This window comes from Protomyctophum parallelum (genome assembly GCF_964188405.1).
Source record: "Protomyctophum parallelum genome assembly, chromosome: 1".
Classification (NCBI taxonomy): domain Eukaryota; kingdom Metazoa; phylum Chordata; class Actinopteri; order Myctophiformes; family Myctophidae; genus Protomyctophum; species Protomyctophum parallelum.
In genome coordinates this window covers 48,740,709-48,766,683 of record NC_139697.1, presented here as the reverse complement: position 1 = coordinate 48,766,683, position 25,975 = coordinate 48,740,709, and the positions used below count along the sequence as shown (strand labels likewise).

Sequence of the window (25,975 nt, the reverse complement as noted above, 5' to 3'; positions counted from 1 at the left end):
TGGTGTGTCTTCAGATCACCTGACTGCCTGAAACTCTTGTTACAATGTTTACATTGGAAAGGTTTTTCTCCAGTGTGGACACGAAGGTGTGTCTTCAGGTGACCTGACATACTGAAACTCTTGTTACAATGTTTACATTGGAAAGGTTTTTCTCCAGTGTGGACACGAAGGTGTGTCTTCAGGTGACCTGACACACTGAAACTCTTGTTACAATGTTTACATTGGAAAGGTTTTTCTCCATTGTGGGAACGCTGGTGCTTCCTAAGGTTACCTGAGTCACTGAAACTCTTGTTACAATGTTTACATTGGAAAGGTTTTTCTCCAGTGTGGACACGCTGGTGCTTCCTAAGGGAACCTGACTCACTGAAACTCTTGTTACAATGTTTACATTGGAAAGGTTTTTCTCCAGTGTGGGAACGCTGGTGCTTCCTAAGGTTACCTGAGTCACTGAAACTCTTGTTACAATGTTTACATTGGAAAGGTTTTTCTCCAGTGTGGACACGAAGGTGTGTCTTCAGATCACCTGACTGAGTGAAACTCTTGTTACATTGTTTACATTGGAAAGGTTTTACTCCAGTGTGGAAACGCTGGTGCCTCCTAAGGTTACCTGAAACACTAAAACTCTTGTTACAATGTTTACATTGGAAAGGTTTTTCTCCAGTGTGGACACTCTGGTGTGTCTTCAGATCACCTGACTGCCTGAAACTCTTGTTACAATGTTTACATTGGAAAGGTTTTTCTCCAGTGTGGACACGAAGGTGTGTCTTCAGGCGACCTGACATACTGAAACTCTTGTTACAATGTTTACATTGGAAAGGTTTTTCTCCAGTGTGGACACGAAGGTGTGTCTTCAGGTGACCTGACACACTGAAACTCTTGTTACAATGTTTACATTGGAAAGGTTTTTCTCCAGTGTGGACACGCTGGCGTGTCTTCAAGGGAGCCGACGCACTGAAACTGTTGTCACGCCGTTCGTCATCATCGACTTCACTCGTCTCCTCCCAATCATCACTGTCTTCAGTGACTTCAGTGTCAGATTCAAGTTCAACTTCAACTTCAGAGCAGTGGGAAGAGATGTCTTCTCCATCATAATTATTATCCTCATTTTCTTCTTCACCTTTCACTGCTAGTAATGTCAACATTGACACAACAGGTTCCTCTGGTCTTTGAAGTAGTTCCTCCTGTTCATCTTTAATGTGTGGAGGCTCTGGTTCCTCCTGGAGCAGACTGGGGCTCCTCTCCTGTTTAGGGGAAACCTCCTCTTTACACACAACCATGTGCAGGATGTCTAGGAGCAGAACATTACACATTATGGTCAACACTGGATTCCGAAAATGTAAATCCATTCTTCTCGCATGTTTCATGTAAAGAATTAACTGTTGCGTACCAAGATAAGATTGACTAAACCGTTTAGCAAGATTTTAGCAAAATACGAAACAAATAATAATAATTTGAAGTAATATATGTAGTTACTTTAGCCCCAAAATGAATTATGGTGTTACAGCATTTTTTTTAAATCATGACATTTTTAAACAAATTAAAAACATGATATTTCACACCTGAGCTCTGATTTGGTAGTAAATTAGTCATGCCACTCAGTGCATGACGTTATGAAACATAAGAACTTCTGACAATGAAAGCTTGAAATGTGGACCGATGGTAGCTTAACAATCTATGTAAAACATTTCCATAGCGTAGCTCTGTACGTCTGTAAATGGGTCTGAGAGTCTGTGAATCTGTCTGCCTGTGTCTGGAGAAAATCTCACAAACTACTGTAGTGATCAAATCTCACAAACTACTGTAGTGATCAAATCTCACAAACTAGTGATCAGTGCCAGATGTCTTGTTCACACTGCCAGTCGGCCAAGAAAGTATTTTTCACACCTGCTAGAAATTGTGTCGCACATAATGGTTTCAGTTTTGTAAAGAGTAAGAAAGTGCAGATGCTAAGCTTTCAAATACTTGTTTGAAAGTTAAACACTCTATACCAGGGGTGCCCAAAAGGTAGATCACAAAGGCTGTGCACATGACATGCCCCTAAATAATATTACATTTAAATATAAAAACAATTTTTGGCATCTGCCTCTTGAATTAAGTTGACTTGATTGATTGACTGACATAAAAAAGTGCCTGTCAGCTCAAACCCATAATGCAAAACTACCTATTCCATTTCTCCCCTTTCCCATTCCAAGTGCTTTTGTCTTAAATATAAATATATAAAATAAATATATGTCTTAATTATAATGTTTTCAGTGAGTAGATCTTGTTGAGCTGTTCATTTTGAAAGTAGCTCTCATGTCAAAAAAGAGCGGGCACCCCTGCTCTATAATTAGTGAACTAACCCTCTGTGCTTCATGAACTAATACTATAAGATATGCATCTGTGAGCTTGTAGATTTGCTATTTCAGGCAACTGTTCGCCCCACAATATAGGGATGCTGGGGTTCAAATGGTTAAACCTCAAATGAAGAAGCTGAGAAAAAGATATTCAAAGATCTGCGTTATCTCACACAGTTCAGACTAGCGGTGGGTTCAATTTATCCATGTGGCAATAATCCTATCATATTCCTTGCCGATAATCGTACCATATCGATACGTCAGGAAATGCTGTGTGACTCAGCTTTAGAACAAACAAACATCACAATCAGTTTCTGTCTGCCAGTTACAATATATATGATTAAATCTTTAGCATCAAAACATTTATTTTTTTCCCTTGCTTTTTGTTTAAATGTTATCCACTAAGATGTTCAATTTGATTTGAAAACGTTTACATTTCTGGCAATATTTGTCAAAACATCGGCAATCGGTGGTCTAGGACTGTTTTGTGATACATATCTATCGTTCAGACTCACAGAGCCATTTATAGACGGAGACACCATAAAAACCTGTTTTAGACCAACTACATCCATATTGTAAAGAAAATCACATGGGGAATTTATACGGTCCGGTTGTCTTTCACATTGCATTTGTGCAAAATACGATGTGCTTTTGTTTATGGTAATAGACATTAAATATTAAATACAATAGAGAATACCTTTCAAAAAAAGACAATCCATGATTCCATTTGCACAGAATCCAATATGGTTTGAAATTACACAAGCGACCGGACTATATTATGAGTGTCTGAGTATGAGTATGTATTTTTTGCCATTGTTATTGTACAGTGAAAATAAGACATTGTGGCAGCCCTAGAGAACAGACAATATTAAAGAAAGGAAGAGCATATGAAACTTACTGAGGTGTGGCTGGTCTTCAGCTTCCTGTTTAATAGAAACGTCTTCAGCTTCCTGTTTAATAGAAACGTCTTCAGCTTCCTGTTTAATAGAAACGTCTTCAGCTTCCTGTTTAATAGAAACGTCTTCAGCTTCCTGTTTAATAGAAACGTCTTCAGCTTCCTGTTTAATAGAAACGTCGCTGGCTGAGCCTGGAGAGTTCATCTTCACCTGGGAGTGATGCATCATGGGTATTGTAGTTCTTATGAGTCTAGAGTTGAGATGAGATGAGATTCAATGTATTGTCAATGCAAACATGTCAGTAAGTGATACATTAATAAGTACAGTAAGTAAATGCAGATATGAGCAGTAGTCATTAAATATAATAAATAAGGTAGAATATAGAAGTAGGAGGGGAAATGAAGAATAAACATTGGATATTGTCCATATTGCACATAGTGCATATTAATCTTCACCTGCAGTCTGGATTCCACACACCGCTCTGAAATCAAGTGAATAAGGAAGGACTTTAATAACTGGAGACCTAGTGGTGTTAGCCCAACTTTCCAACATTCATGCATTAAGGAAGAAATCACACTTAACTTAAGTTTACACAAGGAACAATGGTGTAAAGTGAATAAGGTGAAAGTAACCAATGTGTTTTTAATGTTCTGCCTCAGTTCAAGCAGCAGGGAGCGTACAGTGCAAACATTTATGTGAGCGGAAATTGTAACCGTTCACAATTAAGCATGGTTTACGAAAATACGAAAGAAATGTGAATCCCTAGACTCCTTCAAAACCGCTCTCAAAGAGCACTCACGGACGGCTGCGATTCAAAACTGGTAAAAAAAAAGTTAAAGTTAAAAATAGCAAGCAGCAGGGCTTAATACTATTGGTGATCTATTTGAAAATGGGGCTTTTATAACTTACTCAGATTTAAAAGATAAATTTGACCTTGGAAATGATGGTACATTCTGGAAATATTTACAAATGAGAAACTGTCTGGGCAGTACTCTTGATGACTGTTGAAGTCACAAGTTGAATATCTAAAATTACCACATCTGTTTTTAACAAAATGACAAAAGAACTGCTGGGAGGTACATGTGACAGTCTCAAATCCATTTGGCAGAATGATTTGGGCGTAGACATTGAAAATGAGCTTTGGAGGAGAATTATAGCAAATGTAGGAAGTGGAATTAGAGAAGCAAGAGGGAAATGTATTCAGTATAAGATTATTCATAGATATTATTTGACACCGACTAGATTACTTAAAATGGGAATCGCGGATAATAACACATGTTGGAAATGCAAAGAAGAAATTGGCACATATATAAATATGATTAGGGACTGTCGCACAGTATAACCTTTCTGGTGTAGGGTACTGGATTTCCTTGAGAAATGGGCGGAATTGACGTTGCCCAGGGATCCGCGGCTCTGTCTATTAGGGGACAGAACTGCTGGCATATCAAAAAAATATTTCACTATTATAAAGGTTGGACTTGTTACAGCTGCCAGAATACTGTTGCGTCATTGGAAGGTCCCCAGAACACCTGGGCTTAAAGAATGGAATGAAGAAATTACATCATATGAATATATGTTGGGCTGGGTAGATGTGCAGAAAGCTAAATGAAAGAGACATGGGATGAGTTCTGGATGTATATGAACCTTAAATGAAAATGTATTTCCTTGCTGTTATTTTTCTTCTTTTTTATGTTTCTTGGACTGGCTATTTGTAAGGTTTGTAATGTTGATGCTGCTTTGTACTGAACCTAGATTTTGTACGATTTTGAAAAACAAATAAAATTTTGAATTATATATAAAAAGAAGTCCCCCCCCCCCCCCCCCCCCGTTTCCATACTGTACATGTTTTTCCCTTTATTACTGTCTTTAACTGACCTCCGTGAAGCTGGCACCCCATATGATGAACACATGAATAGAGCGCCTAAGTCCTGACGTCACTCGCTCATCCCCTGGTTTTTCTCTATGGTGAATAACATGGGGCCATCTTGAAATCGTCTCATATAAGCATTATGGTCCAAAAATAAGCAGTCCCTCATATTTGAAATGATCTGTTTCTAGCGCAAAATATAAATAATACTCACTAGTGCTCTATAACTAGTGAGAATATGGGCCGATTCATACTCCTATTTTAGAGCCGAACTAGAAAAAGTGCCCTTCTGGGCACAGGTCTCCACCAGGAGTTCTTCCTCAGCCTAGTGGGAATATGCGTGCACAGTTTCATCGCAATCGGACGCTGCGTTGAGGAGTTGTGGCGATTTGTACAAAGCGGGCTACTCCTGAAAACTGTGGGAGCCAATCGTGGCCAATCAGGATGGAATATGAGAAATCAAACAAACCTGCCTTGATCACATGACTATGGAGATCATGTGTACCGATTTGCGTGAAATTTGGATAAAAAGGAGTAATAATAGAAAATGTGTTTTACATATGTCGGCCTCCTGGTGGCGCTATAAAGAGCAGATGTGAAAAATTCCAGGCAAAGGTTTTTCCTTGGCCTCTAGGGAGTTGGCATACAAAGTTATCCACAGATCCGTGCAGTTAGAGGTAAAAACACTTTTCGGCCAGTTATAGCGCCACCTTGAGGCTGAGTTAAAATTGTTGATGTGGCATTTTGTCCTCGGCCTAGTGGGAATGTGGGTGCACAAGGCGATGTGTTCATGATTTGCAGCATTTTGTTTGAAACTTAGCACTCCTGTGAACTTTGGAAGCCAATCTTAACCAATCAGGATGGAGTCTGAGAAATCTGAAAGAGCGGTTTCGTTGAATGGCTCTAGAGAGACTGTGTACCAATTTGCGTGATGTTTGGACAAAATCTGTAGGTGTACTGTGCAAAAACTTGTTTTGCACAAAGCGGCCTCCTGGTGGCGCTATAACAGGCCGTTCTGGAAAGTTTGGGGCAGAGGTTCATCGTTGGCATCCAGGGAGTGTGTGTGCAAAATTTGGCATCGACCGGGTTAACGGTGGCCGAGATTAGCTGCTAACGGATGGACGGACGGACGGACGGATGGACACACGGACACACGGACGGACGGAGTGCAAAACATACTCTCCCCCCATGCCTTCGGCCTGGTGGAGACATTGATACAATTCATGTCACAAATGCAGCACTAAAGAATGACACAATTTTGATTAATGTTTTCATCATATGGGGTGCAACTTAACGGAGGCATTTAACTGCATGATTATTTCCTTTCTTCCCTGCTGTAAATCTGTACGTCTATAAATGTTCTGATTAATTAAAAATGGATGTAAACAAGTCTTAGTGCTTTTCTAAAATGTATCCTCGTAGCACACAATTGGCAGGTGGTGTGATTAATTACCCAGCACCTATCGCAATGCACCTGACCTGCCCCAAACATTTGGGCTTCCCAGGGGCCTATTTCACAAAACTTGGATTAGAGATTAAGCCGGGCTTTAACACATATCCTGGCTTAATATATCCTGGATCAGTGCTTAACCGGTTTCATGAAAGCTGGTTGATCTTGCCAGATTAATTTAACCAGTTAACCTGGATATGTTGAGGCTTGATTCGGTTTCATGAAAGTGATGCTACATAAGTTACCATGGAAACTAATGCTTTGGACTTAGCCTGCTCCGGACCAGGCTAACAGCCAGGTTTAACCTAATCCTAATGTCTTTACTGTTCATTAAGCAGTCAAACTGATCACAAACCAATGATGTTTTCCAGATTTATTCAATTATTATGGGTTTATGTTGCCTTATTTGTATCGGTCTGCATTAAAGGACTAATTTAAGCACTATATAAAATCAAATAACCAAAATATATAGGCTGCACAACATCATGACAGCTTGTGAGCTTGTAGATCAGCTGCTTTTGGTGAATGTTCCCCATGAATAGGTTTGTTGTCGTGCAAGTGCACGGTTAAGAAGAATTATATTATTATTATTTTTTTTTTGTAAAAGTGAAAACCACTAAATATTACCATTACTCATTGTTTTACAACATATTACCATTGTACCATTGTGTGCTTTCAAATTTGAGACATTTTATAGGCACTTAAAAAAATCACTTTCACCTAGAAACTCCATTCACACTTTGTAAAATTCAGCTTACTGTGGAGACACATGCTGGAACTTTTTACTTTGAAATGTTTTGTAGTTTCTGAGTTATTTAACTTAAACGCCCAATGCATTCTCAATGGCAATAGCACAAACTTTGGCATGCTACATGAACCCATGACCCGGCCCTGTCTGGACAACAACCCCCTTCCCCAAAGGTAGCTCCCTCAGAGGAGGGAGTTATGGCCAAATATCACAATGCGACAATATCATTATGCTTACAATATTAAGAATTCTGTTTAAGTTAATAGTAGTGGTAAAATGTAAACTATATTTTTGGGGTAGTTAATCATTCAGTCTATCTATTGAGAGTATGTTCTCTCTTTAATTACAGCAGCAGTATTTATTTTAGAAGCTTAAGTCCTTGTATCAGTAAGTCTTGAATAGATTAGTAAAGATAATGAGATATACAGAAGGGGGCTGTAATGCAACTATTAAGGATGCAAACTGCCTTAATACCCCATGAAGAAGAAGGATCAGTAAATCTGTGATCCACATAAGGGGTCTAGAGACAAAAAGCCAGACTGTCTATTAAGCCAGGCTTGCTGATCCCGGCTCGCCAAATCCACCAATTCTGAGCCTCGCTTGGCTTTAGTGGAACGGAATAAACCAGGCTGTAAAGATCAGGATTTAAAAAGCCTGGCTTTGGCCTAAATCCTGGATTAGTTAATCCAAGTTTCGTGAAATAGGCCCCTGGTCAATTGGTGATGACGTTTGTGATGATCGGAGGAAATTTTGATTAATTCAGTCCAGCTGTCATTTCGGGCCCCTCGCACGGAGAGAAAGCCATCCGGGTGCAGCTCGTAAAAAAGTGGAGATATTTGACTAAATACACGTTTTGTGCCAGAACTTTCACATGGATGTGAAACTAGAGGACAATTTCTCACTCCACGTCTTTGGAATTATTGAATGGGTGAGTGCAAACGGAGCATTTATCACATGTATGCTGCCGTTCTGCCGCTGCAACCCTCAAGTCAAGGACACTGTTCTATGGCTCTGTTATGTTGAATACTGTACCAAATGTATGTAACAACAGATTCCCATTCTAGCGCTAGCAGAATCCTACCTACCCTACTGACTGTCATAACTCTCTCTCTCTCCCCTCTCCCCCCCCCCCGCAACATACTGAACATACAGAGAATAACAGAATAAAAACTGCAGTATTAGTAAACATTAGACTGCAGAATTAGTAAACATTATACTGCATTATTAGTAAACATTAGACTGCATTATTAGTAAACATTAGACTGCAGTATTAGTAAACAGACTGCATTATTAGTAAACATTAGACTGCAGTATTAGTAAACATTAGACTGCAGTATTAGTAAACATTAGACTGCAGCATTAGTAAACATTAGACTGCAGCATTAGTAAACATTAGACTGCAGCATTAGTAAACATTAGAATGCAGTATTAGTAAACATTAGACTGCAGTATTAGTAAACATTAGACTGTAGACTGCAGTATTCTCTCTCTATCTCCACCCTCTCCCCCCCTTTCTCTCTCTCCCACCCCCTCTCTCTCTCTCTCTCACACACACACACACACACACACACACACACACACACTCTCTATCTCCACCCTCTCCCCCCCTTTCTCTCGAGTCCCACCCCCTCTCTCTCACACACACACACACACACACACACACACACACACACACACACACACACACACACACACACACACACACACACACACACACACACACACTCTCTCTCTATCTCCACCCTCCCCCCACCTCTCTCTCCCCCCCCCCCCTCTCTCTCTCACACACGGTATGGTTACAATATTAGTGGCATCAACAAGATGCAATAGCATAAACACTGTATAGGCTATATTAATATTGCTGCTGCTTCTAGACCAGACTATAGACATACTCGTCATGTTCCATGTTAAAAGATTCAAGAGTCAATAATATAAAATATAACTGTAGTAAAACACAACGTGGTGAATCAGTTCATCTTTTTACCTGTTTCTTTCAGTGGTTGAGCTGCTAACAAACACACGTCCTCCTCCTGCTTAACGACCACACTGTTTTCAAACCACACCTTTTAGTTTTCTCTGCATATCAAAGTGTCAACAGTCAGACGCCATGATGTTGTTTTAACAAACTTCTTCTTATTGTTGTTCTGTCTGTGGATTGTAGCAGCAGCTCCCGAAACAATAATGGAGAACACACTGGGTTTTGCACATGCGCAGTAGCGCTGCTGGAGCGTACGCTGTGCAGACTGTGCACTAAATATAAACGGTCACTAGAGGGAGCCATGGTACAGTGTAATACAGTGGGTAGCAGCTATGGAGCATAGCAGTGGGTTCTGGACCCACTGAAAACTCTCCAATTCATTTCCCCCTGAATTTTACCAATCAATGATTTAAGCCTAGAATCAATCCATCCAGGATCCTGGTGATTCATGACCATTAAACCTTTGAGGAAAAATAAAATGCAGCATCGTATATTTATCTTTTGTTTAGCGTTTTCATTTTCATTTATTCACAGAATCAAAGGTTTTATGGCCATGGGTCACCAGGATCCTGGATGGCTTGATTCTAGGCTTAAATATGAAATGCACAGGCTCACCCGCTTAGCTTAGCTGCTGCCACGTGCCTGCTGGCAATATGCACATTTCCAAGCAAGTTGGAGCAAGGACACACTAGGCCTACTAATTGTGGATTATAGTTTTGCTGGTCAATTTGAGACAAAGGTTATTAATACAATCGAGGAGGAGTCTAAATACTTCCTTAATGTCAACGAAGTCCACACCCACAACACCAGAGGGAGTTCAACAAACCATGTGCAACCCAGATTCGGCCCAAATAAGGCACTAAATTAATTTAGCTCCTAGGCCACCAAAATGTGGAACGCCCTACAAACAGTCATTAAGACATGCAAATCCCGGACTCCTTCAAAACCGCTCTCAAAGGGCACCTACGGACAGCTGCCATTCTAAACTGGCCCCCATAAACTCTGAATCCCCCCCACCACCCACCCCTTTTTCCCCTCACTGTTTTCCTGTCACATGTTTATTTTCCCTTTTTACCTCTTTATGATGAATTCCTGTTCTGTTCTTGGCTATATAGAAGTGTATATTTGTATACGTCTCTAAATGTTTTGATGAATTAACAAGGTGCAGGTCCACCTTGTTCAATTCATCTCAAACAAGTATAATGCTTCACTCACAGTTTTTTTTAATCATTTTATTTTATTCTTTATTTACCCAGGGAAGTAGCTGAGCACAGGTGCTCATTTTCAGCAACGCCCTGCACATAGATACACACACACACACACACACACACACACACACACACACACACACACACACACACACACACACACACACACACACACACACACACACACACACACACACACACACACACACACACACACACACACATTAAAACCTGGGAGCTGACCAGTACAACCACAGTCTTATACTGTTGGCCACTAAGCAGCTCCAGGGGGAGCAGTTGGGGGTTCAGTGCCTTGCTCAAGGGCACTTCAGCGGTGTTGGGTGAGTGATGACAATCACTTTCCCACCCAGATTCTTCCTGCCCGTCCGGGGAATCGAACCGGCAACCTTTTGGCAACAAGGGCGCTCCTCTAACCCTTAGGCCACCGCTGCCCCGAGTTAACAGTTTTTGTATTGAGTTGTGCTTAAAATGTAAGTTAATAAATACTTCAATCAATCAAGGATCTCTCTCTCTCTCTCTCTCTCTGTAGAGAGGTGCGGGGGATAGTTGTGCTACCGACAGAGTGATATACTTCTCCAGCACAGCAGTGCAGAACAGAGAGTGACAGTCTTCAGTGCAGGATAAAGTTGCATCCCGTGAACGCAGTGGTCGATGGTTTCCATAATAGGCCTACTGCGTTTTGGGACGCAAAACGCAACGTATTTAAACCTTCAGACACACAGGAGGAGCAGACAGCTGGATGAAGACAGTGGGAACTCTCTGCTGCTGCTGTCCTCTCTAACCACGGAGTAAGTAGTCCTAGACCAGTGTTAATTTTTACAGCACATTATGAAGTAGTTTTGGTCATAGTCATTTTAATAAAATTCCCCAAGGTCGCCCACCTAGGAGACGCAGTCGGGAGTCAGTAGCAGATTTCTTGCCATACTGTATGTTATCTGTAATATGTATTATGTAGGCCTACCCCTAAATCCTTCTCCCAGCATAGTTTAACCCATTCTGACCGGGCACCCATTTTGGTGTTGGCATCATGTTGTGCTTTAGCTATTGAAAAACAGCAGATCTACAAGCTCATATCGCGCCACCGAGTGGCGCGATACGAGCTTGTAGGTCTGCTATTTTTTTGAGAAATCGAAGAACGACTGACATTTTTAGAATCTGATCTCAGGTCAGAATGGGTTAATCAGACCAGTGTGTGTCCAGTGGAAACCTCGTGTGAATCTGATCTCAGGTCAGAATGACGCCTGGATCCCAATCATGTAGGACCCAGGAAGGAGTAAGTCAGGGGTAGCCCCGAGGCTAAAACACAAGTGCTCACAGTCACCTATTACGTGCAGGCGATGGTAAAAACAGCAATGTGTGGAAACATACCTGCACTGATGTGCGGACCAAAAGCTCCGTCACCCGACGGGACAGCGTTGTTTAGAGTGACCACCACCGTGTGGCACGCACCAGCAGTGCGGAAGAGAGAGACAGACAGCTGACAAACATGTCTGACACGTCGCCTTATAACGCCGCGGTGACACTCATCAAGCCCTAATCAGTGGGCGGAGGACGGGCCGTGACAGCGTGGGAACGCTCACGCCCAGCCTGCCACATAACCAATGAAGTTATTCTCAAGCTCTTCTTACTATTTTTTCATTGTTTCAATTGTAATAAAATCCTTCACACGTAATACACGTAACCACTTTCACCTAAATAATAAATCAACATTTCCACGTAAAAAAAGGTACAATTTTATTGAATCTATGGTCGTGTGCATATTATTTATACATGTTTTGTATACCATATAGGCCTGGACTCACCACTAGAACAAACAGAGACAGTGGTGACTTTCTGGACTCACCGTCTCACCACTAGAACAGAGACAGTGGTGACTCTCTGGACTCACCACTAGAACAAACAGAGACAGGGGTGACTCTCTGGACTCACCACTAGAACAAACAGAGACAGTGGTGACTCTCTGGACTCACCACTAGAACAAACAGAGACAGTGGTGACTCTCTGGACTCACCACTAGAACAGAGACAGTGGTGACTCTCTGGACTCACCACTAGAACAAACAGAGACAGTGGTGACTCCCTGGACTCACCACTAGAACAAACAGAGACAGTGGTGACTCTCTGGACTCACCACTAGAACAAACAGAGACAGTGGTGACTCTCTGGACTCACCACTAGAACAAACAGAGACAGTGGTGACTCTCTGGACTCACCACTAGAACAAACAGGAACAGAACAACCACCACAAGGTCTAATGACGGCCAGGCTTCCATGTGGATCTCCTACATCATGTGGACAGGATGTGATGTGACGTCACTGGGTCCATTTGGTTTAATGTTACGCTCTCAAGAGATTCAAATCCAACATCAATACAGTAACATTCTATAAAAACAGCAAAAATAATATGCAATACTGTAATGTCATCCTCTAAGTCTAGTAAATAATACAGATAAAGTAAACATAAATGGTTTGTTAAAGTGTTTAAAATGAGAAGTAAACAAAAGAGCAGGAGAATGGAGGCCTCTATTGACAGGATTGATTGATTGAATAGTTTATTTAGACATAAATGTAAAAACAACAACAGAGTAGTCAAACACTTATTCCAGAAGGGATAGTACAAAAAGAAAGAAAGAAAAAAGTCCTTGCGGTCTCGTTTCCATTTAGGCCCTATGCAATCAATTAATAGACATGAATAACAAATCACACTTGTGTGAAGAGAGGGGCGCTCTGATCATACATCACATTCTGTGCTCAGCCAATCAAATCATCACAAATGCCCTTACGTTCTAATCCTCAATATGTATATCAGCCAATCAAACCATCGCAATTGGGTGATCAGCCAATTAAATCATTGTTTGTGTTCACACAAACAGCCAAAGCTGGGCATAGGAGAGGATAGCTTTGCCCCTCAACAAACAAAAATCCAACAACATCAATATCAACAACATCATTACAGGAAAATCAAACACTGTATGTACAGAGTGGGGGGAAAGGAAGGGGTGATCATTTCCTCTCCCTTGGACCTGGGGGAGGGGGCCTGCTGAGAGGTGGATGTAAGGCCTGTGTTAAAACATGTAAGTGATATGCATTCTTTTAGGGAAGGGGTGAGGCCATTCCACGCCTGGGTGGCCGTGCTGTACAGGGAGAATTTACCCGCATTTGTTTTGAAATATAGGAGCAGTATAATAATCCATAATATTGTCCTTGTCTATCGACCTCCCTACGAACATACAGCTGTTTAATTTGATCCTCCCAATGAGCTCATTTATAGTGGAAACTTTCTTTTTTACTGTGAATCCTGAGTTATTTAAACATTTGTCACACAGTTTACCGAGGACATAATTTATTTATTTTTAATGTTGTTTTTTTTGTCCAGGGAGAACTGTGGATAAGCTAGTGTGTTTTCAGTGACCAGCACTTTTTCATACTTGTGTTACAATGTTTACAGTGGAAAGGGTTTTCCAGTGTGGACACTCTGGTGCCTCTTCAGGGAACCTGACTCCCTGAAACTCTTGTTACAATATTTACATTGGAAAGGTTTTTCTCCAGTGTGGACACGAAGGTGTGTCTTCAGGTGACCTGACTCCCTGAAACTCTTGTTACAATGTTTACATTGGAAAGGTTTTTCTCCAGTGTGGACATACTGGTGCGATTTCAGGCTACCTGACACTCTGAAACTCTTGTTACAATGTTTACATTGGAAAGGTTTTTCTCCAGTGTGGACACGCTGGTGTGTCTTCAGGTGATCTGACTGACTGAAACTCTTGTTACAATGTTTACATTGGAAAGGTTTTTCTCCAGTGTGGACACGCTGGTGTCTCTTCAGATCACCTGACTGAGTGAAACTCTTGTTACAATGTTCACATTGTAAAGGTTTTTCTCCTGTGTGGACATACTGGTGTGTCTTCAGTTGACCTGACTTAATGAAACTCTTGCTACAATGTTTACATTGGAAAGGTTTTTCTCCAGTGTGGACATACTGGTGTGATTTCAGTCCACCTACAAAACTGAAGCTCTTGTTACAATGTTTACATTGGAAAGGTTTTTCTCCAGTGTGGACATTCTGGTGTGTCTTCAGTTGACCTGACTTAATGAAACTCTTGCTACAATGTTTACATTGGAAAGGTTTTTCTCCAGTGTGGACATACTGGTGTGATTTCAGTCCACCTGCCTCACTGAAACTCTTGTTACAATTTTTACATTGGAAAGGTTTTTCTCCAGTGTGGACACTCTGGTGTGTCTTCAGGTGACCTGACCTACTGAAACTCTTGTTACAATGTTTACATTGGAAAGGTTTTTCTCCAGTGTGGACACGAAGGTGTGTCTTCAGGGAACCTGCCTCACTGAAACTCTTGTTACAATGTTTACATTGGAAAGGTTTTTCTCCAGTGTGGACACGAAGGTGTGTCTTCAGGTGACCTGACACACTGAAACTCTTGTTACAATGTTTACATTGGAAAGGTTTTTCTCCAGTGTGGACACGAAGGTGTGTCTTCAGACCACCTGACTGAGTGAAACTCTTGTTACAATGTTTACATTGGAAAGGTTTTTCTCCAGTGTGGACATGAAGGTGTCTCTTCAGGTGACTTGACACAATGAAACTCTTGTTACAATGTTCACATTGGAAAGGTTTTTCTCCAGTGTGGACATTCTGGTGTGTCTTCAGTTGACATGACTTAATGAAACTCTTGCTACAATGTTTACATTGGAAAGGTTTTTCTCCAGTGTGGACATACTGGTGTGATTTCAGTCCACCTGCCAAACTGAAACTCTTGTTACAATTTTTACATTGGAAAGGTTTTTCTCCAGTGTGGACACTCTGGTGCCTCTTCAGGTGATATGAATTACTGACACTCTTGTTACAATGTTTACATTGGAAAGGTTTTTCTCCAATGTGGACACGCTGGTGCTTCTTCAGGGAACCTGAGTCACTGAAACTCTTGTCACGCCGTTCGTCATCATCGACTTCACTCGTCTCCTCCCAATCATCACTGTCTTCAGTGACTTCAGTGTCAGATTCAAGTTCAAGTTCAACTTCAGAGCAGTGGGAAGAGTTGTCTTCTTCATCATCAATAACATCATAATTTTCTTCTTCACCTTTCACTGCTAGTAATGTCAACATTGACACAACAGGTTCCTCTGGTCTTTGAAGTAGTTCTTCTTGTTCTTCTTTAATGTGTGGAGGCTCTGGTTCCTCCTGGAGCAGACTGGGGCTCCTCTCCTGTTTAGGGGAAACCTCCTCTTTACACACAACCATGTGCAGGATGTCTAGGAGCAGAAACATAACATGATAGTCAACACTGGATTCCATTTTTCTTTTGCATGTTTCATATTTATACAGAATTAACTGTTACGTACCAAGATAAGATTGACTAAACCGTTTAGCAAGATTTTAGCAAAATACGAAACAAATAATAATTTGAAGTAATATATGTAGTTACTTTAGCCCCAAAATGAATAATGGTGTTACAGCATTTCTTTTAAAAATTGAATCATGCCATTTTTAAACAAATTAAAAACATGATATTTCACACCCGAGCTCTGATTTGGTAGTAAATTAGTCATGCCACTCAGTGCATGACGTTATGAAACATAAGAACTTCTGACAATGAAAGCTTGAAATGTGGACCGATGGTAGCTTAACAATCTCTGTAAAACATTTCCATAGCGTAGCTCTGTACGTCTGTAAATGGGTCTGAGAATCTGCCTGTGTGTCTGGAGAAAATCTCACAAACTACTGTAGTGATCAAATCTCACAAACTACTGTAGTGATCAAATCTCACAAACTAGTGATCAGCGCCAGAAGTCTGGTTCACGCTGCCAGTCGGCCAAGCAAGTATTTTTCAAACCTGCTAGAAATTGTGTTGCACATAATGGTAATGTTTCAGTTTAGTAAAGAGTAAGAAAGTGCAGACGCTAAGCTTTCAAATACTTGTTTGAAAGTTAACACTCTATACTTAGTGAACTAACCCTCTGTGCTTGATGAACTAATACTATAAGATATGCATCTGTGAGCTTGTAGATTTGCTATTTCAGGCAACTGTTCGCCCCACAATATAGGGATGCTGGGGTTCAAATGGTTAAACCTCAAATGAAGAAGCTGAGAAAAAGATATTCAAAGATCTGTGTTATCTCACACAGTTCAGACTAGTTGTGGGTTCAATTAATCCATGTGGCAATAATCCTATCGTATTCCTTGCCGATAATCGTACCATATCGATAAGTCAGGAAATGCTGTGTGTGACATTACAATCAGTTTCTGTCTGACAGTTACAATATTTAAATCTTTAGCATGTATCCATCAAAACATTATTTATTTTTGCTTTGCTTTGTTTAAATGTTATCCACTAAGATGTTCAATTTGATTTGGAAACTTTTACATTTCTGACAATATTTGTCAAAACATCAGAAATCGGTGGTCTAGGACTCTGTTTCGGGATACATATCTATCGTTCAGACTCACAGAGCCATTTCTAGACGGAGACACACCATAAAAATCAGTTTTAGACCTACTACATCCATATTGTAAAGAAAATCACATGGGGAATTTATACGGTCCGGTTGTCTTTCACATTGCATTTGTGCAAAATACGATGTGCTTTTGTTTATGGTCATAAGACATTAATAATACAATAGATAATACCTTTAAAAAAAAGACAATCCATGATTCCATTTGCACAGAATCCAATATGGTTTGAAATTACACAAGCGACCGGACTATATTATGAGTGTCCTGGTATTTTTTGCGATTGTTATTGTACAGTGAAAATAAGATATTGTGGCAGCCCTAGAGAACAGACAATATTAACACAATTAAAACAAAACACGTGTGAGCACATCATAGGATACCGAAATATTAGTACATATGACGTGTGAGGACGTCCTAGCGACGTCCTAGCGACGTCCCAGCGACGCAAGAATATTCAGAATTTTCCTATTTTTTTTTTTGGCATTTTGCTTTTCGCTTGCCGTATGCTAACGCTCAGTGCAACTATTAGCTTGTTATTGACTCCCATGTTAGCGCCGCGGAAAGAATGACTCGTATCTCCTAATCCAGGGCGCTCTCCGTGGTGATGAATGGGTCGATATGCTGGCGCTTCATTTCTGCTCCTCATCCGTCTCTCCCACAAAATATGAACGCTTTTTGGAGCGTAAAACAATATAGTAAGATGATCGGGGATGTGAGGTCTCTTTGTAAAGTCAACTTTTTTAGGCAAGTGTTTCCTGTTTCATGGCTTTCAAAGTAAAAGCGATCAGACAACTCTGGCACTCTATAGCCTTTATTTTGAAGGCACTCCCGGTACTAAATGTGTTAAAGAAAGGAAGAGCATATGAAACTTACTGAGGTGTGGCTGGTCTTCAGCTTCCTGTTTAATAGAAACGTCTTCAGCTTCCTGTTTAATAGAAACGTCTTCAGCTTCCTGTTTAATAGAAACGTCTTCAGCTTCCTGTTTAATAGAAACGTCTTCAGCTTCCTGTTTAATAGAAATGTCTTCAGCTTCCTGTTTAATAGAAACGTCTTCAGCTTCCTGTTTAATAGAAACGTTTTCAGCTTCCTGTTTAATAGAAACGTATTCAGCTTCCTGTTTAATAGAAACGTCTTCAGCTTCCTGTTTAATAGAAACGTCCCTGGCTGAGTCTGGAGAGTTCATCTTCACCTGGGAGTGATGCATCATGGGTATTGTAGTTCTTATGAGTCTAGAGTTGAGATGAGATTCAATGTATTGTCAATGCAAACATGTCAGTAAGTGATACATTAATAAGTACAGTAAGTAAATGCAGATATGAGCAGTAGTCATTCAATATAATAAATAAGATGGGATATAGAAGTAGGAGGGGAAATGAAGAATTCGATATTGTCCATATTGCAAATTCATCTTCACCTGCAGTCCGGATTCCACACACCGCTCTGAAATCAAGTGAATAAGGAAGGACTTTAATAACTGGAGACCTAGTGGTGTTAGCACAACTCTTCAACATTAGGATTCATGCATTAAGGAAGAAATCACACTTAACTTAAGTTTACACAAGGAACAATGGTGTAAAGTGAATAAGGTGAAAGTAACCAATGTGTTTTTAATGTTCTGCCTCAAGCAGCAGGGAGCGTACAGTGCAAACATTTATGTGAGCGGAAATTGTAACCGTTCACAATTAAGCATGATTTACAAAATGACGTTAAGAAATGTGAATCCCTAGACTCCTTCAAAACCGCTCTCAAAGAGCACTTCCGGACGGCTGCGATTAAAAACTGGTAAAAAAAAAGTAGTATAGAGTATGAAATCTTACATTATAAACAACCATACTCATCACTCTGGAATAATCCTAAAATATGTATTGGAAAGACAGAGATATATTGGGAAAAATGGCAAGCAGCAGGGCTTAATACTATTGGTGATCTATTTGAAAATGGGGCTTTTATAACTTACTCGGATTTAAAAGAGAAATTTGACCCTGGAAATGATTAATGTAAAAAATTTAACAATTTGCATGATATTTGGGTCAAATCTGAAGGAGTAATAAAAAAAAAGTGTTTTACATAGGTCGGCCTCCTGGTGGCGTTATGAAAAACAGATGTGAAAAATGCAGGTCAAAGGTTTTTCCTTGGCCTCTAGAGTGTGCATACAAAGTTTTACACAAATCGGTGCAGTTATAGATAAAAACACGATATAGATATATCGCCACCATGAGGCTGATATATTGAATATTTTCAAGTGGTTTCTTCCTCCACCTAATGGGAATGTGCATGCAAAATTTCCCTCAAATTGCACTCTGCGTTCATGATTTGAGGCATTTTGTTCATAACGGACCAATCCTGCAAACTTTGGAAGGCAATCTTAGCCAATGGGGATTGAATATGGACGGGCGCACGCACACACACGCACACACAATGTGCAAAACATACTCTCCACAGGCCTTTGGCCTGGTGGAGACAAACATGGTGTCATTCTTTATTAATGTGTGCTAATTTGTGTCGTAAATTTCATAATTTGTGCCAGTATCAATATTGAGATATTTTAAGTTAGGCTATGTTAGTATGTTTCCTACTGTATAAGTATATCGCCCTGTTCTAGTTAGGTGTACTGCCCCATGATGACAGTCATGCCAACACACAACATAGCAATTTATATACAAATGACCAAATAGCACAATTGTTGGCATCAACGGCACAAATTAGAGAACAAAAAACACGAAAGAATAGTATTGTTCAATTTGGACCTAAAGATGCAAACATGTAACTGTTAAAATATTTCAATGATACCAGCACAAATGATACAATTCATGTCACAAATGCAGCACTAAAGAATGACACCATTTTGATTCATATTTTCATTATATGGGGTGCCAACTTCACGGAGGCATTCAACTGCATGATTATTATTTTTTCCCCGTAAATCTGTACGTCTTTAAATGTTCTGATGAATTAAAAATGGATGTAAACAAGTCTTAGTGCTTTTCTAAAATGTATCCTTGTAGCACACAATTGGCAGGTGGTGTGATAAATTACCCAGCACCTATCGCAATGCACCTGACCTGCCCCAAACATTTGGGCTTCCCTGGTCAATTGGTGATGACGTTTGTGATGATCGGAGGAAATTTTGAATAATTCAGTCCAGCTGTCATTCCTGGAGATATTTGACTAAAATACACGTTTTGTGCCAGAACTTTCACATGGATGTGAAACTAGAGGACAATATCTCACTCCACGTCTTTGGAATTATTGAATGGGTGAGTGCAAACGGAGCATTTATCACATTTATGCTGCCGTTCTGCCGCTGCAACCCTCAAGTCAAGGACACTGTTCTATGGCTCTGTTATGTTGAATACTGTACCAAATGTATGTAACAACAGATTCCCATTCTAGGGCTAGCAGAATCCTACCGACCCTACTGACTGTCATAACTCTCTCTCTCTCCCCTCTCCCCCCCCCCCCCCGCAACATACTGAACCCCCTCTCCCCCCCCCCCCCCCCGCAACATACTGAACATACAGAGAATAACAGAATAAAAACTGCAGTATTAGTAAACATTAGACTGCAGAATTAGTAAACATTATACTGCATTATTAGTAAACATTAGACTGCAGTATTAGTAAACATTAGACTGCAGTATTAGTAAACATTAGACTGCAGTATTAGTAAACATTAGACTGCATTATTAGTAAACATTAGACTGCAGTATTAGTAAACATTAGACTGCATAATTAGTAAACATTATACTGCATTATTAGTAAACATTAGACTGCAGTATTAGTAAACATTAGACTGCAGTATTAGTAAACATTAGACTGCATTATTAGTAAACATTAGACTGCAGTATTAGTAAACATTAGACTGCAGTATTAGTAAACATTAGACTGCACTATTAGTAAACATTAGACTGCAGTATTAGTAAACATTAGACTGCAGCATTAGTAAACATTAGACTGCAGTATTAGTAAACATTAGACTGCAGTATTAGTAAACATTAGACTGTAGACTGCAGTATTCTCTCTCTATCTCCACCCTCTCCCCCCCTTTCTCTCTCTCCCACCCCCTCTCTCACACACACACACACACACACACACACACACACACACACACACACACACACACACACACACACTCTCTCTCTCTATCTCCACCCTCCCCCCACCTCTCTCTCCCCCTCCCCCCTCTCTCTCTCACACACGGTATGGTTACAATATTAGTGGCATCAACAAGATGCAATAGCATAAACACTGTATAGGCTATATTAATATTGCTGCTGCTTCTAGACCAGACTATAGACATACTCGTCATGTTCCATGTTAAAAGATTCAAGAGTCAATAATATAAAATATAACTGTAGTAAAAACACAACGTGGTGAATCAGTTCATCTTTTTACCTGTAGCTGTGTTTCTTTCGGTGGTTGAGCTGCTAACAAACACACGTCCTCCTCCTGCTTAACGACCACACTGTTTTCAAACCACACCTTTTAGTTTTCTCCGCATATCAAAGTGTCAACAGTCAGACGCCATGATGTTGTTTTAACAAACTTCTTCTTATTGTTGTTCTGTCTGTGGATTGTAGCAGCAGCTCCCGAAACAATAATGGAGAACACACTGGGTTTAGCACATGCGCAGTAGCGCTGCTGGAGCGTACGCTGTGCAGACTGTGCACTAAATATAAACGGTCACTAGAGGGAGCCATGGTACAGTGTAATACAGTGGGTAGCAGCTATGGAGCATAGCAGTGGGTTCTGGACCCACTGAAAACTCTCCCATTCATTTCCCCCTGAATTTTACCAATCAATGATTTAAGCCTAGAATCAATCCATCCAGGATCCTGGTGATTCATGACCATTAAACCTTTGAGGAAAAATAAAATGCAGCATCGTATATTTATCTTTTGTTTAGCGTTTTCATTTTAATTTATTTACAGAATCAAAGGTTTTATGGCCATGGGTCACCAGGATCCTGGATGGCTTGATTCTAGGCTTAAATATGAAATGCACAGGCTCACCCGCTTAGCTTAGCTACTGCCACGTGCCTGCTGGCAATATGCACATTTCCAAGCAAGTTGGAGCAAGGACACACTAGGCCTACTAATTGTGGATTATAGTTTTGCTGGTCAATTTGAGACAAAGGTTATTAATACAATCGAGGAGGAGTCTAAATACTTCCTTAATGTCAACGAAGTCCACACCCACAACACCAGAGGGAGTTCAACAAACCATGTGCAACCCAGATTCGGCACAAATAAGGCACTAAATTAATTTAGCTCCTAGGCCACCAAAATGTGGAACGCCCTACAAACAGTCATTAAGACATGCAAATCCCTGACTCCTTCAAAACCGCTCTCAAAGGGCACCTATGGAGGGCTGCAATTCGAAACTGGCCTCTGTAAAATCTGAATCCCCCCCACCCCCCCCCCCCATTTTCCCTCACTGTATATTGTATCTTTTCCCTTTTTTGCTTCCCATATGATGAATTCCTGTTCTGTACTTTAGCTACATAGAAATGTCTATTTGTATGTCTCTAAATGTCTGTATGTCTTTAAATGTTTTGATGAATTGAACAATGTGGACCCTGTTGTAAACAAGTGTAATGCTTAATTGGGTCGTCCACTCACAGTTGACAGTCTTTGTATTGAGTTTGTGCTTAAAATGTACTGTAAATTCTACAAACTGTTAATAAATATTTCAATCAATCAATCAATCCACTAGAACAAACAGAGACAGTGGTGACTCCCTGGACTCACCACTAGAACAAACAGAGACAGTGGTGACTCTCTGGACTCACCACTGGAACAAACAGAGACAGTGGTGACTCTCTGGACTCACCACTAGAACAAACAGAGACAGTGGTGACTCTCTGGACTCACCACTGGAACAAACAGAGACAGTGGTGACTCTCTGGACTCACCACTGGAACAAACAGGAACAGAACAACCACCACAAGGTCTAATGACGGCCAGGCTTCCATGTGGATCTCCTACATCATGTGGACAGGATGTGATGTGACGTCACTGGGTCCATTTGGTTTAATGTTACGCTCTCAAGAGATTCAAATCCAACATCAATACAGTAACATTCTATACAAACAGCAAATATAATATGCAATACTGTAATGTCATCCTCTAAGTCTAGTAAATAATACAGATAAAGTAAACATAAATGGTTTGTTAAAGTGTTTAAAATGAGAAGTAAACAAAAGAGCAGGAGAATGGAGGCCTCTATTGACAGGATTGATTGATTGAATAGTTTATTTAGACATAAATGTAAAAACAACAACAGAGTAGTCAAACACTTTCCAGAAGGGATAGTACAAAAAGAAAGAAAGAAAAAAGTCCTTGCGGTCTCGTTTCCATTTAGGCCCTATGCAATCAATGAATAGACATGAATAACAAATCACACTTGTGTGAAGAGGGGCGCTCTTATCATACATCACATTCTGTGCTCAGCCAATCAAATCATCACAAATGCCCTTACGTTCTAATCCTCAATATGTATATCAGCCAATCAAACCATCGCGATGGGGTGATCAGCCAATTAAATCATTGTTTGTGTTCACACAAACAGCCAAAGCTGGGCATAGGAGAGGATAGCTTTGCCCCTCAACAAACAAAAATCCAACAACATCAATATCAACAACATCATTACAGGAAAATCAAACACAGTATGTACAGAGTGGGGGGAAAGGAAGGGGTGATCATTTCCTCTCCCTTGGACCTGGGGGAGGGGCCTGCTGAGAGGTGGATGTAAGGCCTGTGTTAAAAGATGTAAGTGATATGCATTTTTTTAGGGAAGGGGTGAGGCCATTCCACGCCTGGGTGGCCGTGCTGTACAGGGAGAATTTACCCGCATTTGTTTTGAAATATAGGAGCAGTATAATAATCCATAATATTGTCCTTGTCTATCGACCTCCCTATGAACATACAGCTGTTTAATTTGATCCTCCCAATGAGCTCATTTATAGTGGAAACTTTCTTTTTTACTGTGAATCCTGAGTTATTTAAACTTTTGTCACAACGTTTACTGAGGACATAATTTATTTATTTTTAATGTTATTCTTTTGTCCTGGGAGAACTGTGGATAAGCTGGTGTGTTTTCAGTGACCAGCACTTTTTGATACTTGTGTTACAATGTTTACAGTGGAAAGGGTTTTCCAGTGTGGACACTCTGGTGCGATTTCAGGCTACCTAACTGAGTGAAACTCTTGTTACAATGTTCACATTGGAAAGGTTTTTCTCCAGTGTGGACACGAAGGTGTGTCTTCAGGGAACCTGACACACTGAAACTCTTGTTACAATGTTTACATTGGAAAGGTTCCAGTGTGGACACGAAGGTGTGTCTTCAGGGAACCTGACTGAGTGAAACTCTTGTTACAATGTTTACATTGGAAAGGTTTTTCTCCAGTGTGGACACGCTGGTGATTCTTCAGGGAACCTGAGACACTGAAACTCTTATTACAATGTTTACATTGGAAAGGTTTTTCTCCAGTGTGGACACGAAGGTGTGTCTTCAGGGAACCTGACTCACTGAAACTCTTGTTACAATGTTTACATTGGAAAGGTTTTTCTCCAGTGTGGACACGAAGGTGTGTCTTCAGGGAACCTGCCTCACTGAAACTATTGTTACAATGTTTACATTGGAAAGGTTTTTCTCCAGTGTGGACACGCTGGTGCTTCCTCTGATCACTTGACTGAATGAAACTCTTGTTACAATGTTTACATTGGAAAGGTTTTTCTCCAGTGTGGACACTCTGGTGCCTCTTCAGGTGATCTGATTGACTGAAACTCTTGTTACAATGTTTACATTGGAAAGGTTTTTCTCCAATGTGGACACTTTGGTGCCTCTTCACGTGATTAGACTTACTGAAACTCTTGTTACAATGTTCACATTGGAAAGGTTTTTCTCCTGTGTGGACATTCTGGTGTCTCTCCAGGGAACCTGCTAACCTGAAACTCTTGTTACAATGTTTACATTGGAAAGGTTTTTCTCCAATGTGGACACGCTGGTGCTTCTTCAGGGAGCCTGAGTCACTGAAACTCTTGTCACGCCGTTCGTCATCATCGACTTCACTCGTTTCCTCCCAATCATCACTGTCTTCAGTGACTTCAGTGTCAGATTCAAGTTCAACTTCAACTTCAGAGCAGTGGGAAGAGATGTCTTCTTCGTCATCATCAATATCATCATCATTTTCTTCTTCAACTTTCACTGCTAATGTCAACATTGACACAACAGGTTCCTCTGGTCTTTGAGGTAGTTCCTCCTGTTCTTCTTTAATGTGTGGAGGCTCTGGTTCCTCCTGGAGCAAACTGAGGCTCCTCTCCTGTTTAGGGGAAACCTCCTCTTTACACACAACCATGTGCAGGATGTCTAGGAGCAGAAACATAACATGATAGTCAACACTGGATTCCGAAAATGTAAATCCATTATTCTTGCATGTTTCATGTACAGAATTAACTGTTACGTACCAAGATAAGTTTGACTAAACCGTTTAGCAAGATTTTAGCAAAATACGAAACAAATAATAATAATTTGAAGTAATATATGTAGTTACTTTAGCCCCAAAATGGTGTTACAGCATTTATTTTTTATTGAATCATGACATTTTTAAACAAATTAAAAACATGATATTTCACACCTGAGCTCTGATTTGGTAGTAAATTAGTTGTAGAAATGTTGTGTGTGACGCAGCTTTAAAACAAACAAACATCACAATCAGTTTCTGTCAATTGCAATATATATGATTAAATCTTTAGCATTTATCCATCAAAACATGTATTATTTTCCCTTGCTTTTTGTTTAAATGTTATCTAAGATGTTTAATTTGATTTGAAAATTAAAATTTCTGGCAAAATTTGTCAAAACATCGGCAATCGGTGGTCTAGGACTGTTTTGTGATACATATCTATCGTTCAGACTCACAGAGCCATTTCTAGACGGAGACACACCATAAAAACCTGTTTTAGACCTACTACATCCATATTGTAAAGAAAATCACATGGGA

The 25,975-nt window shown here is 40.3% G+C and overlaps 1 pseudogene across 1 annotated transcript in view; it reads left to right on the top strand.

Moving 5' to 3' along the window:
- Positions 1-25,975, top strand: part of LOC310873343 — a 456,333-nt pseudogene that overhangs the window by 133,017 nt on the left and 297,341 nt on the right. Inside the window, exon 5 of the transcript in view lies at positions 10,581-10,706. The product of the transcript in view is annotated as an uncharacterized misc_RNA (transcript). The remainder of the gene's footprint in view (positions 1-10,580; positions 10,707-25,975) is intronic.